At 38.7% G+C, this 15,748-nt stretch overlaps 1 protein-coding gene across 1 annotated transcript in view; it reads right to left on the reverse strand.

Annotated features, from left to right (window-relative positions):
* Positions 1-14,842, reverse strand: part of CDC42 (cell division cycle 42) — a 44,215-nt gene extending 29,373 nt beyond the window's left edge. Inside the window, exon 1 of the mRNA XM_006196741.4 lies at positions 14,708-14,842. The gene's annotated coding sequence lies outside the window, so the exon portion shown is untranslated. The remainder of the gene's footprint in view (positions 1-14,707) is intronic.
* Between the last annotated feature and the right edge of the window lie 906 nt (positions 14,843-15,748).

Genomic DNA, 15,748 nt, shown 5'->3' on the forward strand with positions numbered 1-15,748 from the left:
CAAAGTGGTGGGTGGCAAACAGGCATTCATTAACACAATTACTCATTCCTCCATTTTCTGCCACTTGTGAAAGAAATTGATAAGACACTGTGAAATTACAACCTACATGAGAAAAACAGAGAAGTGGGTGTCAAATTAAGGTTCTATTGGTCCTTGAGATGACAAAAATGAAGCAACTGTCAGGGGAAAAAGTGCTGACAGCAGCACTCAAAATCAAAGAGTATGATTCCATGTGGTAAAAGATGTTTTCAGTAGTGCTACAAGTTTGTTGTGTCAGCTTCATTTCTGAAAATGACTTCATTCCAAAATGTCTGATCCAATGAGAAAACAAGTCCTTATTTTTGCTACCATGTTGAATTTTCCTTCCTCAAACTGGCAAAAACTAAGGGATGCTAGCCAAAGCCATCATTTTATGCTATATTTGTGATCAAAAAAAATTTTTAATCCAGTTAGTAAACATAAAAACTTTATAATTTTTAAATGTAACATTTCAAAGTAATTTGGAAAAATTGGAAGAGTATGCAATAATGTATGAGTATTAAGTATTTGATTGGAAGACAATGGAAATTATAATAAGAATTTCCCTCAAAATATTCAAGACTTATAGATTTACTCATTCATTCAAACCTTTATTAAGCACCTAATATGTGTCAAGCACTGTCCTATACATAGTCATATTCCTCCACGCCTGGAACAAAGTTCGTGTCCTCTTGGGGCAACAATCCTAAATGGCATATACGGAAAATAAGCAAATAAACAAAATTCCCCCCAGTTTCCCATATTCTTCCTTCATAACATTACTGATACTGATATCCTCATATGTAATTTTCCCATTCTGATCTCTTAATTAAGGGCAACACAATTCTGTTCTCTTAATTAAGAAAGGGCAAGAAGATATTAAAACACTCACACCTCCCCTTAGCATCACGCAAAAGACCAAAAACAACAGACAGAGCATTTCACTTATCCCAAATCTCAAATATGAATTTGCCACAGCTCTGAGGTCTACACAACCTGGGGAAAAGTCTCAGCCAATTTCTATGCATCTTACTCTGCCCATGTAATCAATTGCAAATTGCCTGATACTATTTAAATCTTTCAATATGGTTTGGTGCTAATTTCAATGTCTATGCCTTTATTCACATCTCTCCAAACCTTGCATGTCTAGCCTTACAACTCATCCAATTTCTATCCTAACATTCTACCCCAAAATCCAAGACACCTTCCCTAACTATTTCAGTTATCAAAAACTGCCCAAATTCTCTGAACTCCCATGAGAAGGCCTTTAGCTCTTAAATCTCATTTTTCATACTCTTATCCCCTTTACTCCCCATGCTTTAGCTACACAATCTCATTATATTCCTCAAATATGCCAGGCGCTGTCCTGCCTGCAGGTCTTTATAGTTGACAAGTATCCCTCTGCTCTTAAAGCTGCTGACTTCTCATCCTTCAGATCTCACCTCAAATCATCACCTCCTCAGAAAATCCTCCCCTAAGCACAATATCCAGAGTACCATCCAGCCCCCACCCTCCTTACTTCTATCATATCATCCTGTTAATTTCCTTTATAGTATGATCATAATCTGTAATTATCCTGTTTATGTTATATTACAGTAAAGGAAAACAGAAAAAAAAAGGAAATCTTTGTTAAGGCAGGGACTCTGCTGTATTCCCAGAACACAGATCAATACTGGACACAGCAGGTGCTTACTGAACAAATAAAAAACACAACTGAGTACTTAATCATGTTGTTCTTATTCATGTAGGCTTGTGTTCATTTCAACAGATTTTAAGCTCTCTGGGAGAAAAACTAGACTTCTACTTTTTATCTCCCTCTCAAGGTACTCAATACACTATTGAGTATATATTAAGGGTGAGAAAAAAACATTTTTTATTTTTTTAAATACCTTGTTGACTGAAGTAATAACGTGAAAAACCCTTGGAATTTTTAAAGATAAGCAAACATGAATTACCTCACCTTCCAAAAAATAAAATTTTTAAATAAATTTTTTTTAAAAAGGCAAATATGGGTTCCAATCTTAGCTCCACATCAATGTATGTGATCCTAGTAAGTTATTTCACTTCTATGTTTTAATTTTCTCATCTACACAGTAACACCTAACTCACATAACTGCTATAAAGAGAAATGAGATAATATAATTAAAACAACTAATACATCACCTGGCACAGAGTAAACACCTAATATGGCACCTTATTCTTATCCCCAATTAAACTTTGCAAAAAAAACAAAACAGCCCTATGATAGACTGGAACCACCATCGTTAAACGAAAGCACCTAAATACTATAAACCAGAGAAAACTGAGAAAAATCTTTGCTTCCACTTGACATGGTTATTTGCTAACTTGATCAATCCTTTCTGAAATCACCTCACTTTAATCTCAAAGAACGGTTTAAATGTCTTATTTGTAGCAAGAGGATTCAGAATGTTACAGAAAGGGTTGTAATCCATCTTTAAGAGATAAAATAACATTAATCATACAACAAATACTTATCAAGGCTCTAACATGTCCAAAGAAGACAATATAGAGTGGTAGTCAAGCACAGACAGAATCTCTCAACTTAAGTAGCCCTAAGCTCATATATCCCCATTCTTGTTTGACTCTGGGCAAGCTACTTAAATAACCTCTTTCCAAGACTTTGATTCTCCATTTGTAAAACAGAAATAGTATTAACACCACAGGTTGTAAGAATTAACTGAGTCATTCCTCTGTACAGCACTAACACTCAAATATGAGCTTTTTATCATTATAAAGAGACCCAGATAAGCAGCCAATTCAGAATCTGATTATCTAAGCAACCTTCTATAGGGGGTTGTATTTATACTAGGTATAAAGTAAAAGTCAATCATGTACCCCTGAAAGCAAAATGTGGTTTTAGTTTAGGACATAATACTCAAGGCAAATTTTTGCTTTCAAAAAATATAAGAAACAATAAGAAATAAGGCTTCCATGTCTAGGCCACTACCTACCAAAACTTAGCATGTACTTTCTTTGACCTGGCAATTCCATTTATAAGTTTATCTCCAAGTATGTAAAGAGGTAGGTGCAAGGATATTTACTTGTGCCGTGTTTGCAGGAGCAAAAGACAGAAGACTACTTAACACGCACATCAACAAGGGAATGGTAATAGGTTATAATATAAAGGAATATCATGCAATACTAAAAAGAATGTGCTACAATGCCTGTTAAGGACTAAGCTGTGTCCCTCCACCACCCCCACCAAATTGATGTGTTGCAGTCCTAACCCCCAGTACCTCAGAATATAACTGACTGTATTTAGAAACAGGGTTTTTAAAGAAGTAATTAAGGTAAAATGAGATCAGATTGGTGGGCCCTAAATCCAGTGTAACTTGGTTTTTATCAGAAGACTAGCACACAAAGAGAGAAGACCAACTGAAGACACCAGAAGTTGGCTATCTATAAACCAAGGAGAAAGGCTCCCAGAAGAAACTAACCCTGCCAACACCTTGACTTTGAACTTCCAGCTTTAAACTTCCAGCCTTCAAAACTGTAAGGAAATAAATTTCTGTTGTTAAAAGTCACCTAGTCTATGGTAGTTTATTATGGCAGCCCAAGAAAACAGTGCCAATACAGTGCCAACATGGAAGACCTCCAAAATATACTGAGTTTTTAAAAAGCAAAGTGCAGAACAGTGTGTATAACATGCCAACATATGAGGATTTTTAAATATACTCACTGATGCAGAGACTATCTGCAAAGACACTTACAGGTACAGACACTATCTACAAAAACATAGCTGCTAGACAACAGTGATGCTTCTGGGAAGAGGATATGGGTGTGTCTGGGATGGGCAGACTTATTTTTCACCATATTCTCTTTTGTATTTAAGTTCTCACCATATGCATGTAGTACTTATTTTTAAAACTTATCTATTAAAATGAAAAGAACTCCAAGACATACTCAATAATTAAGAAAACCACCATCAGCTAAACTCATCTAAAAGGTATCAAGTCCTAATAAACAAAACTCACCAAAATCCTTCATGCGCATGGGTAGTTTGTTGTTTTTTTTAATACCCTGCACTTGTGTTCTAAAAGCCATAATATTCACACACTATTTATCTCAATAATTCCAATTCTTCATAATGTAAGTCACTCAACTTACCAACGTCTTTCAACAATTAAAACATTTTTATTCCTCTTTAAAAAACAATTCCACTTCAAATAATTTATCCAAAATGAAGATACTTTATCAAACAATAAAATGTTATAACATTACGATAGAAAGTGATTAAGTAACAATACACCAGAGGATGAAATGTTACACATATTAAAAACAGTTGTGAAGACTACCTACATAGTAAACAATGTTAAAAACAAATGCAGAAAGAATAACTGCTGGGCTGGAGTGAAAGGGTGAGTGGGTGTGTGTGTCAGTTAAAGAGAAACAACCAAGCGCCTAACAGATCTTATCCAATCTTCACTGCATCAGAACACAAGTTAGAACCTAGAATGTGTTACAATAGCCTTCTGTTCTTCCAAGAAACAACTATATGTATTATAAAAGTCAGCAAGATATTTAAGTGCCTATTACAGCATTACCATTGGGTAAGGCAGAAACTCCGACTGTGAAACATTTCAACAATTTACTGAATGCCTACTCTATGTCAAACACTATGCTAGACAGCTTGACATACGTCACCTAGTATATTTCACTGGTTATAAGCAGAAGACACTAACACAGTTGTAGTAGTCTGATTGCTACAAAATTACACTATAAACTACAAGTGCCATAGATTTTCAAAAATAAAATACGGCTATGGTCTAGAAAAATGAGAACAAGCCTCCAGTTAGATGGAACACCAGGAGAAAGGGCACAAGTAGTACCAGCCTGCGAAGTGAAACACCACACACACACACACACACACACACACACACAGGACCAAGCCACAGACTCTGAAAGCAAGGACCTTTCATTTAACATAGGTGTGGGAACAGGAGGCTATCATTTCTTTCTGATCAATGAACAGCTCTGTTTTTTGTGTTTTTTTTTTTTAAGGACTATCGCTCTTGCACCTAAATTCAGGTGAACTATCAAAGGTAACCAGATAAAGTAAAAGAACTCAGCTAAGAAACTACTTCAATAATCCAAGATTTCCTACACTGCTGGTGGGAATGCAGTTTGGTGCAGCCACTGTGGAAAACAGTGTGGAGATTCCTCAAAAGACTAGGAATAGACTTATCGTATGACCCAGGAATCCCGCTCCTGGGCTTGTATCCAGAAGGAACCCTACTTCAGGATGACACCTGCACCCCAATGTTCATAGCAGCACTATTTACAATAGCCAAAACATGGAAACAGCCTAAATGTCCATCAACAGGTGACTGGATAAAGAAGATGTGGTATATTTATACAATGGAATACTAATCAGCCATGAAAACTGACAACGTAACGCCATTTGCAGCAATATGGATGCTCCTGGAGAATGTCATTCTAAGTGAAGTAAGCCAGAAAGAGAAAGAAAAATACCATATGAGATCGCTCATATGTGGAATCTAAAAAACAAACAAACAAAAACAAAGCGTAAATACGGGACAGAAATAGACTCATAGACAGAGAATACAGACTTGCGGTTGCCAGGGGGGCGGAGGGTGGGAAGGGATAGACTGGGATTTCAAAATTGTAGAATAGATAAACAAGATTATACTGCATAGCACAGGGAAATATACACAAAACGTTATGGTAGCTCACAGAGAAAAAAAATGTGACAATGACTGTGTGTATGTCCACGTATGACTGAAAAATTGTGCTGAACACTGGAATTTGACACAACATTGTAAAATGATTATAAATCAATAAAAAATGTTAAAAAAAAATCCAAGATTTAAATGAAGGACTTGCACTAGGTAGTAGATAACATGGCAATAGAGAAGTAACAGCCGACTAGTTTGGGGGTGGAAGGTGGTTTTGTTTAAGGAGGTGGTAAATTATGAAGAAGTTTTTTTTTAGTTTGGGAAATTACAGGATAGGTTTGTACCACAGATAAAATGGAGAAGTTGGAAGAAGAAAGCTTAAGGTCAAGCTATTATGTTCTTAAAGCACTCATGTAAGAAAACATGGAAAAGAATAGACTTTTCAGAATCAGCACATAATAATTTGGTATGTCAAGGATGAAATCATGTGCCAGCCTGTATCAGAAATCCTACATAAAAGCATACATTTGCAGCAAAAAAGCAAGCTACTATATTTACCTAGACAGCACACACACTGTAAAATGAGTGACAAACTGAGAATCTTTCTTTGAACCAGCTGAGATGTCAACTACAAAACTATGACCATTTAGACTTTGGTTATAACTAATGAAGCAGAGGTACCTACATTGAGATTCTCATACAACCTATTTTGTAAAGATTCCAAGATTCTGAATCAAAGCAGTCTACCAATTTTGATGTAAAATCTGTTGTTAATGAGGTGAATTTCTACAGAAGCATTCAACCGTGTGCTTGAATAATTTGATAAAGAATAAGAGATGCTATAATATTTGCACCAAATTCTATGTCAGTGCAGTACAGCTGGCATGACTGCTGATGTTTCAGCTTGGCTGCACAGCAGAGTATCAGCGTATTTCTATTCACTAAAACAGATAGAAAAGAATCAGAAACAATAAAGGTAAGAGTTGCAAAGACTCTGGAAAACAAAACAACCAGTATGTGTTGGCAACAAATCTGCCTTTTAAAGCGCTTTGACATCAAGGGCCACACCATCAAAGCACAAACTTCTACTTTGACTATCAATTGTTTCCATGGAAATTATATATATACAACATATTTTGGAGAGCTAAGCTCCAGAGGCATTACAGTATAATTTATTTAATGTCTATTTTTAAAGACATCATAAAAAATTAAGCGTAACAGTCCTTGTCACTGATTATGGCTGACCACAGTTGTTCCCCCTACCTAGAATGCTCTTGCCTGGATGACTCATTCAGTCTCATCCCCTACAAATCTTTGCTCAAATGTCATTCTGCTGTGAGAACTCCTCTGACTACCCTTTGTTTTGGGGGGGGGGGGTAACTTATTTATTTACTTTTAGAGGAGGTACGAACCCAGGACCTTGTGCATGCTAACCATGCATTCTACCACTTGAGCCATACCCTCCTCCCCACTACTTATTTAAATTGCAACTAAAGTTCTACCAAACCCTGAAGCACTCCACTGTACCTTGCCTCCTCTTCTTCATTTTTAGCCAAACATTTATCTCCAACTCACACACTAGTATGTCAGTTTCATGGGGCCAGAGATTTGTTTTGGTCTATTGTATTCACTGCTATATACCCAGTGACTGTCACAGGGCACACACTCAAAAAGAGTTGTTGAGTTGACAAGTGAAGATAGTATTGGTTGGAAATGCAGTAAGTCAAAAGAAAAAAAAAGTGTGCTTTGCACTCAAAATATATGCTTTAGTGGGTCCTTGAAGCACCTAAACCCTCATCTACTACTATTTGGATAAAAAAAAATTTTTTTTGATATCCTCTGTAATGTAAGAATCCAATTCCTAACACCTAAGTAAGTCCACAGCCTGAACTAGTTAAAGTAGTTAACACCAAGTTTAAAGGCCACACAGTATCATTTGCAGGAATAAATACTTTGTATCATCATGAGCAACTTTATTCTGTTTTGGGAAAGCACAATTCTAAAGACTTTTAAACTAACACACAAAAAGGTATCTTCCCAGAAAAAGCAGGATCCCTACAAAGTGTATCCCACTGCGTACGCAACTGTATCAGAGTGAAATAGTTAATGTAACCAATCTTACACTCAGCCGTTTTACAATTAAAATACCCTTCTAGCGGGGAGGGTATAGCTCAAGTGGTTGCATGCTTAGCATGCATAAGATCGTAAGTTAAATCCCCAGTACCTCCATTAAAATAAATAAACAAATAAACTTAGTTATGCCCCCCAAAAAATAAAAGTGTATAATAAACTTGAGGAATCACATCATTGTCAAAGAATTAGCTCCAGAATTTAGGTCTTCACAAAAATCTTTGCCACTGATTAGCTCTATTTTAAAAGCTGCTTCTATGCCTTTTTCTTTTTTTAATGTTTTAATATTTGTAAAGAATCACCTAATCTTCATATATTAGAGACTGAAAGCAAGAGAGACAGATTTATGTTTTACAAGAACAGAAATAATACCAATTTCTCCAATTGAAAGAGGCAGAGGTAAAGAATTTGGTGTCAACAGAAAACAAACTTTTGTATCTTCAACATGTCACATCCAAGATATGAATTAATCTTGATCCTGAAGAAAAGTTATTCAATTACCAAAAAATAGTAATTTTTTTAAAAGAACCAAGACAGCCCAACCTAAGCCACTAACCCCAATCCTGATACACAAAATGATGCCTTTCCTCACTCTTCCACCTCTCTCGGATAACTGGTAACACAGATAAGTGAAATAAATTTTCTGTTCCTGGCTCTGATTTAACTAGAACCAAGGACAAGTTTTTAGGAGAATATACCATCATTTCCATGCAACCAGGAAAAAAAACTAACCTAAAAGATGGGACCTGAGGTGGGTTTTTGTTTTGGTTTTGATGAGGAGAGAAGATTGGATTCAGCAGTAAATATGACAGGAAAATGCAAAAGAAATACGTCAAATTATAAATTAGAAAGAACTTACAGATTACTATCACAGACTCTTAAAAAATTTAATAAACTTATACATTATGAATTTCCAAGATGGGGAAATAGTAAGTAGGGTTTACAATTTATCTGACATCCACCCCTATGAAATCATCTTCCAGGTATTCTGAAACACACTAAAGAAACAACACATGCATTATTCGTAAAATTTAAGTTACCTCTTATTCCCATTTTCACTGGTTTATAAACTCTTAGGATGAACTAACATTCCCTTTGGCTCCATGATGAGCAGAACAAATAAGTAATAAGACCTAAAATAATTCAAACATTCTCATAGCTTATATTTGTAGTATGTACACTATTTGCATACTTTCCGAAACAAATAAGGGTATTAGACATTGATTTAGACCCCTAACACCCTAACATTCACAGGAACTATCCATTCTTTCCTAGTTATCTGATAAATGAAAAATTACACTTTAAAATCTAAGATTATTATTAAATCTTACTGTTAAACTTCACAATAAAAATATGGTTTTCTGGAAAAGTAATAAAGTGATACAGATGGTTTAATTCAACTTCAGAAGATTCTAAAATTAAGCTCCTCTCAAACAGCATTCAGCTGCTGAAATAAATATAGTGAAGCTGCATTAGAATGAAAATCCTTGAAACCACACAATGATTCTTTAAGATTTATTCTTTCACTTCCTACTCTCCTCTTCATCTACTTTTAAACAGATTTAAAAGCAAACAAACAAAAATCCTTAAATTGTCTACCATCAAAGCAAATGGACTGTAGCTGAAATCTTTTTATACTTTCTTCTACAAAATTTATCGTCTTCTCATACTCCTTAACACTAATCAACATAGTATTCTTTTATTCTACCTCATCTCTCCCTCTGGTTTCATCTGCTCTTCATTTGCTGTTATTCTCAATCTCTTCTGTTTTCACAAGTAGTAACAAAAAGTGATCATCTTTTTAGCTGAAAACGAAGGCTGTGGCTTAACATTTGACAGTAGATGGCTTCATATTGCCACTTGGGACACAGACGTGCCTAAGACATTGATCCCCCAGCTCTCCTGGGGCTACAGCACCTCCAGCCAGCCAAGAGCTGCCTTATCCATTTACTCTACTGTAGCATACAATATTCTTCTGTTTCCCTTGATTTGAAAAGGGTCAGGAAACTGCCCTAGAGCATATATCACACAGGGACATTGCTGGTTAATCTCTCCTACGTCAAACAGTGTAAGACAAAAGAAAAATTAAAGAAATTCAATCGTTTTTAAAATAGCAATAATTTTTTCAGGATGGTAGCTACATAAGACTAGAGTTTAGTTATTAACATTTCCCTTGAGATTGGCAATATGGTTTATTTAAGTAAAAAAAAAAAAAAGCAGAAAGTATTTTTTACATTCGACCAGCCAAATGCCAACTTTGTATTTCACCTGTTTTCATAACCAACAATTATGTGAATAATCCTAATCATATGCTCTTCATAACAATTACTTTTCCATAAAATATCAGAGTTCAAATGTGTCACTGAACTCAAGTTCAAGCGGTTCTAAACTAGAATTTAAGATTATTTAGTTATTACTAAGTGGGTAATGACTCTTTAGTAACTAAACAACACATTAGTTCCTGATAATGAGCACAGACAAGAGGCAATTCTTGACAATAGGCAAGAAACTATAACTCATTCCTTTAAATGCCATATGGTTTCACATTCACTTTCAGGTTACAACCCCTGCAATAAAGTCTGATACACTGCCTAAAAGAGGCCAAGTTACACTTAAATAGGGGGAAAAAATAAAAATAAAGCACTCAACACTTTTTCTGAAATCTAGCAGTCCTGAAGAGGGTGCTTCAAACTTTAACATGCATAAAAATCACTTAGAGATCCCGTTAAAATGCAGATTCAGATACAGTAGGAGTGGGATGGAGCCTGAGATTTCTAATGAGCTCCAAGGTGATGTTTATACTGCTCGTCCACAGACCACATACTGCATACTTGAGAACTTGCACCCTTACTTCTATGATACTGGATAAGATAATGTATAAAAATTTAAAGCAGACAACAATCCCACTTTAATTTTCATGGTTTCATGAGATTAATCTGGGAGAGGGATGGTTATTAAAATGTTGATGTTTGAGACAAATGCAGGTAACTTCTCAAAGGTAAGGGTATAAGAGAGGTTGTAATAATAAAAGCAAACACCTACGGAGCACTTACGTGCCAGTGAATCGTCTTAAATACTTCACATAGATTAACCGATTCTCCTAACAACAATGTGCGGCTGAGACTATCACTAGCCCTACTCTACAGAAGATAAATGGAGTCACAAAGACATTTCTCAGATTGCATAGAGCTAATAAGTGCCAGAGCCATGATTTGAATCCAAGCAGTCTGGTTCCAGAGTCTACACTTTTGATCAGTACACTAGCAGTGTCTCTCAAGAACACACAGCAACAGAATTAAAATAGCAAATAGAAATGGCCTACTCTTGGAGAAAATGATGCAAGTGTTAAAGTGTAAAGCATTAAAAAGAGCACAATGAGCAACAGAGTTCTTTTCAGGTGACTGACCACCGAGTCTTAGTGAATACCATTACTTAACAATATGTAGTTTTTTGCTATCTTAGAAACTGTTTTGGACTTCAGCAAAATAGCTAAATATTTGAAGGAAAAAAAAGTCTCAATTTGTTTTCATGGAACACCATTCTGGTGGCAAAAATGGGGTTTCACTTCATGGAATAAGCAGTTTGAGATCAATGTCCCTGGGGCGACTAGCGAAGAGTTTTGACATCCAGGACTTATAATAGCAGCAGTGGCAGACATAGCTGAAATGACAAGGAATGAAAATTGCTGTAGCAAAAATATTTTGGACTGAAAGGATGAATAAGTAAAGGTAGAAATGTAAAGGACAAAGCATAACATGACCAGTAATTTGATACTGTTGAGGGGAAGTAGTAGCAAAATTCAGCTGCTATTTCAAACAAAGAAACAGAGGAAGCAAACAAACATTAAACCCTAAATAATTTTTAGGAAAGTAAGAACTGGTCATCAGAAAAGATTTTCTAAGCAATGGTTAATTGTCCAGATAGCACAGCTGCAGAAGATATGGGACTAAACAGATGGATATGATCAAGCAAGAGTTAGCAATCATCACTTCAATGAGCCCAAATGCGAATATGCCTGACCAAGCACAAAAGTCTCAGGAAATACAGTACACAAGTCTACAGAATATACAGAAAGAGACACTGTTACCCCTCAGACATCATCACATTCATTTATTTGACAAACATTTCTCGAGACACACCATGGGTTTGGCACTCTTTTGGGTGCTTAGGGATACAGGGGTAACCATACCAGGTCAAAAACCCTGCCTTCATAGATTTACATTCTAGTGGGGGAAACTGAATATTGAAATACTGGAAGAGAATACTGAATACCAAAAGCCTGGAATGAAGCCCTTTAATACAGAATATATAGATCTATTTATGGGACATAAATTAACAAAATATTAACCCCTTCTTCCCCTGCAGAGGAAGCCCTGTAGCCTGAAGCGTTCCTCATCAAGCAGTCCTTGTCTTCTCAAAAAAGACCCCAAAACAATAAATGCATTTAAAATGTATCTACAAAAGTACAATTTGATTTCTACTTCCAAGAATGGCTATAAATACTACTCCCAGACACGCACAGTAAACTATACTTCAAAGTTTTCCTAATGCAACACCTCTCGGATCAAAACATTTTATTAGTGTAAACATTTCAAAAATAACTAGAAATGCTTCTTTAATAAGCTATAAAATTGTAAGTGGGGAAAGTATCCAAATAAAACAAATCTTGAAGTTATAAAAAAAAATCAAGATTTAGGCTTTGGTGGGCTTTATGAATCTCACTGACATTTAAGCCCCTGACTACCCTAGGCTGTAACACCTGCCTCAGATTCCCAAAAAATTAAGTTTAACTGAGTACAAGTATTGGGTGAAAACATTTTTAAGAGAATGTGCTACCTTTTGGGTCTTGAAGAAATTACTAGGAAAGAGCTCATTTTTAATACTCAATTAATTACCAATCTCTTATCTCCTTGCCTCAGTCTAAAACTAAAAACTGTAAATTCAAACTATTCTGCCATACTTTAAAAGGGAAGATGAAAATTGACATATGTATATTTAAACTTCTTAAGTACAGAAGATTCAAGAAATATGGCAGCAGGGTAAGTGCTCCATTTTTATATTCTTAAAAAGAGGTGCATTATGGCAAACAACAGTATTTCAGAAGATCCAAGCTCCATCCCTATCCAATCATCTACCAACACCTACACGCTACAGAAAGCTGATTTAAACCTACCACTTCGTTTAAGTGTTTCTTAACAAGCAATCTGTTCTCTCCATACAAATGAAAAACAATAGGAATGTACTTGTTCCAACATGAACTATCCTAGTAACAATGCATTACACAATTGGAGCTCATTTGCTTTACAATGCTAACATTTTTCTGTGCTACTGTACCCTGTAGTCAATGAAGGATACACAATCTAGGATGTACCTAACATTTTGGAAAATGAATACTGTCATCCCCACAAGCTGAAAATGTTACTCATTTAAGTCTTTTTGGTTAAAAATCCAAAACTCATTTTTAATTACAAAAAGTAGAAGTGGCTAGCAAGCAAAGGTTAGGTGTAAAATGAACTGATTCTCTTTTTTCACCAAACCCTTGCCACAAAAAGTGCACGTTAGTCGACTTAGGTACGTACTCTAAATCAGTAAGTCAAGAGAGAAATTAAACAGCCTGGGAATGTCATTTTGGACCAAAGAAATGCTTCCACAAATAAATTTGTTTCATTCGAGTACAGTCAAAGGGATCTTTAAAGTTACTGCCTACGCAAGTGGCTGTAGAAGGTGGTGTCTTACGCTTTATTCCCTGGCACAAGCTGATCTTGAGATTTTAAACCTTCCTGGTTCTTAGCGGCATACAAGATGGCCAGGATTTCAAAAGATCCTCTCTGAATACGAAACGTTGGGAACAGGCAGGATATGGCACTGGACGACCCAACCAAGTCTACAAAATACTATCTTAATTTGGTGAGTCCCTGACTTGTAGGAGTTAAAAACTCTCACCCCTTATACTGCGATGACGTAATCTTCTACACTGCTTTTCTCTTGGACTTAAAGGGGAGGAAAAAAACAAACGAACAAAGAAAATCTCCTCCTAAGGAGAGGAATTAGGCAAACGGCAGAGGGATGGTTTCGGGAGGTGGTTAGGTAACTCCCTGAAAGGGAAGCTTCAGCTGAATAGGCAGGGAGAGAGTTGGAGAAGCAAACGGAAATGGTATTAGGAACTCGACCTAAGGCAGGAATAAAGGAGACCGGAGAAGCCGGGACCAGGCCCACATCGCCGGACGAGGCGTCCGGCAGGGGGCCGCGGAGGGAGGCACGTCGCAGGCAAAGGCCGGGGCGGTCTGCAAGCCGCCGACTCCCCGGCCACCACTTCCCCGCCGCGCTCGCAATCCGCTCCCCTCCCCCCGTCCGCCGCAAAATGTCCGCGGCGGCGCCGGGCGAAGCAGGAAGTCGAAGCCGGGACGCGGAGGCCAGACCCGGAATGGGAGCCCAGGCCACCAGCACCCCCGCAAACCCCAGGCGCCCGCGAGTGACTCCGCGACCCACGGCGCCCCGGCCAGTCGCCTGCCCTTAGGGGTCCGCGAGGCCGGGGGGAAGGGAAGCCGGGCGGCGGGATGGGTGTGACCCCTTCCTTCCGCCGCTGCCCGGTGACAGCCCGGCTCCGGCCGCGCCCTCGGCCCGGCACCCCGCTCCCCGGCCGCGCACCTCTCGCCAGACGTGCGCCCCCGCCTTGCCCGCCGCGACCCCCTCCCCGCCGTCCCCCGACAGAACCCGGACCCGCGCTCGCCAGGACGGCGCCGCGCGAGCCGGGCGCTTCCCCTCCGCGCCCCGCGCTCCCAGGCTTCCCGAGATCCCAGAGACGGAGTGTCCCCGCGGACGAGGGGGGGCGGGGGGCGCCACAAGGGGGACAAGACCGTGCGGGATCCACTCCCGCAGGGAGCCTCGGGCCCCGCACTCACCTCAGCTCCTCCGCCGGGGCGTTGGCAGCACTGCGCGGGGTCTCCTCGGCTGCCGGACAGGGGCACGCGCCTGACGTCACCACGCAGGCAACGCACAGTTGGGTGCCCGCGGAAGTGGGAGGGACCGAGAAGCGAAAAGGGGACGAGGTTCCGGGAGGGGCCTGAATTCATCCCCTGCTCTGGCTCCGACCGCCTAACGCGCATGCGCCTGCCAGCACGACTAGCTCCGCTGGGGCTCTGCACCTCTTTCTCCTAAGGTTGTACTGTATTTGTAATAAGGCTATAAACGGTCGCTTACAAAGCGCCTCCACTAACATCTCTTTTGATCTTTGCAACTTTGCAAAGTATTATCATCTCGATTTTGCAGAGAAGACAGTGGCTACTCAAAGAGGGGCAGTGGCTTGCCACACGGCGTAGTGTATGGCCTCCTGACTCCCCCGGCCTGTATTTAGCCTGCCTTGGCATGAGAGCTAGTGCTCATTTCTCATCTCTACCTACACCCCACTGTCCCTCTCTCCAGCCACGTCGGTCACCATTTGGTTTAGAGACTTCCTCCCCACCACAAGGTCTCGCACTCGCTGTTTCCCCTGGCTGCTTCCTCTTCACCAGCCCTTCCGTTGGCTTTCAGCCCTCAAACTCACTGCCTTCCTGATCATCCTGTCCTCACAGCACCTGTTTATTATCTGTCTTCCCTGCTAGTGTGCAAACTTCGAGGGAGTAGGAACCTCCTCTGCCTTTTCTCAGATGTTTCCTAGGGTTAGAGGAAAATAGCTCATCTTAGTAATAGTTCATTTATTGATGACTACCACAGTTATTTGGCCAAGAAAGACACCTATTTCCAATATATTTGATTTAATAGTCATATTTTCTTTTGGACTTTTTTTTAAGCCAAATGAATCTTTAATGAATCTTTCATTGGGATGTTTTCAGACAGTGAAATAGTTGGAAAAAATACATAAAAGTCTTTACAAACACACCATTGAGTTGAGAAGGATGGAAAAGGGCAGCAGCTGAGTTCCTCTCTCCATTTTTAATTACATG

This window comes from Vicugna pacos, chromosome 13 (genome assembly GCF_048564905.1).
Source record: "Vicugna pacos chromosome 13, VicPac4, whole genome shotgun sequence".
In the NCBI taxonomy this organism is placed as follows: Eukaryota; Metazoa; Chordata; class Mammalia; order Artiodactyla; family Camelidae; genus Vicugna; species Vicugna pacos.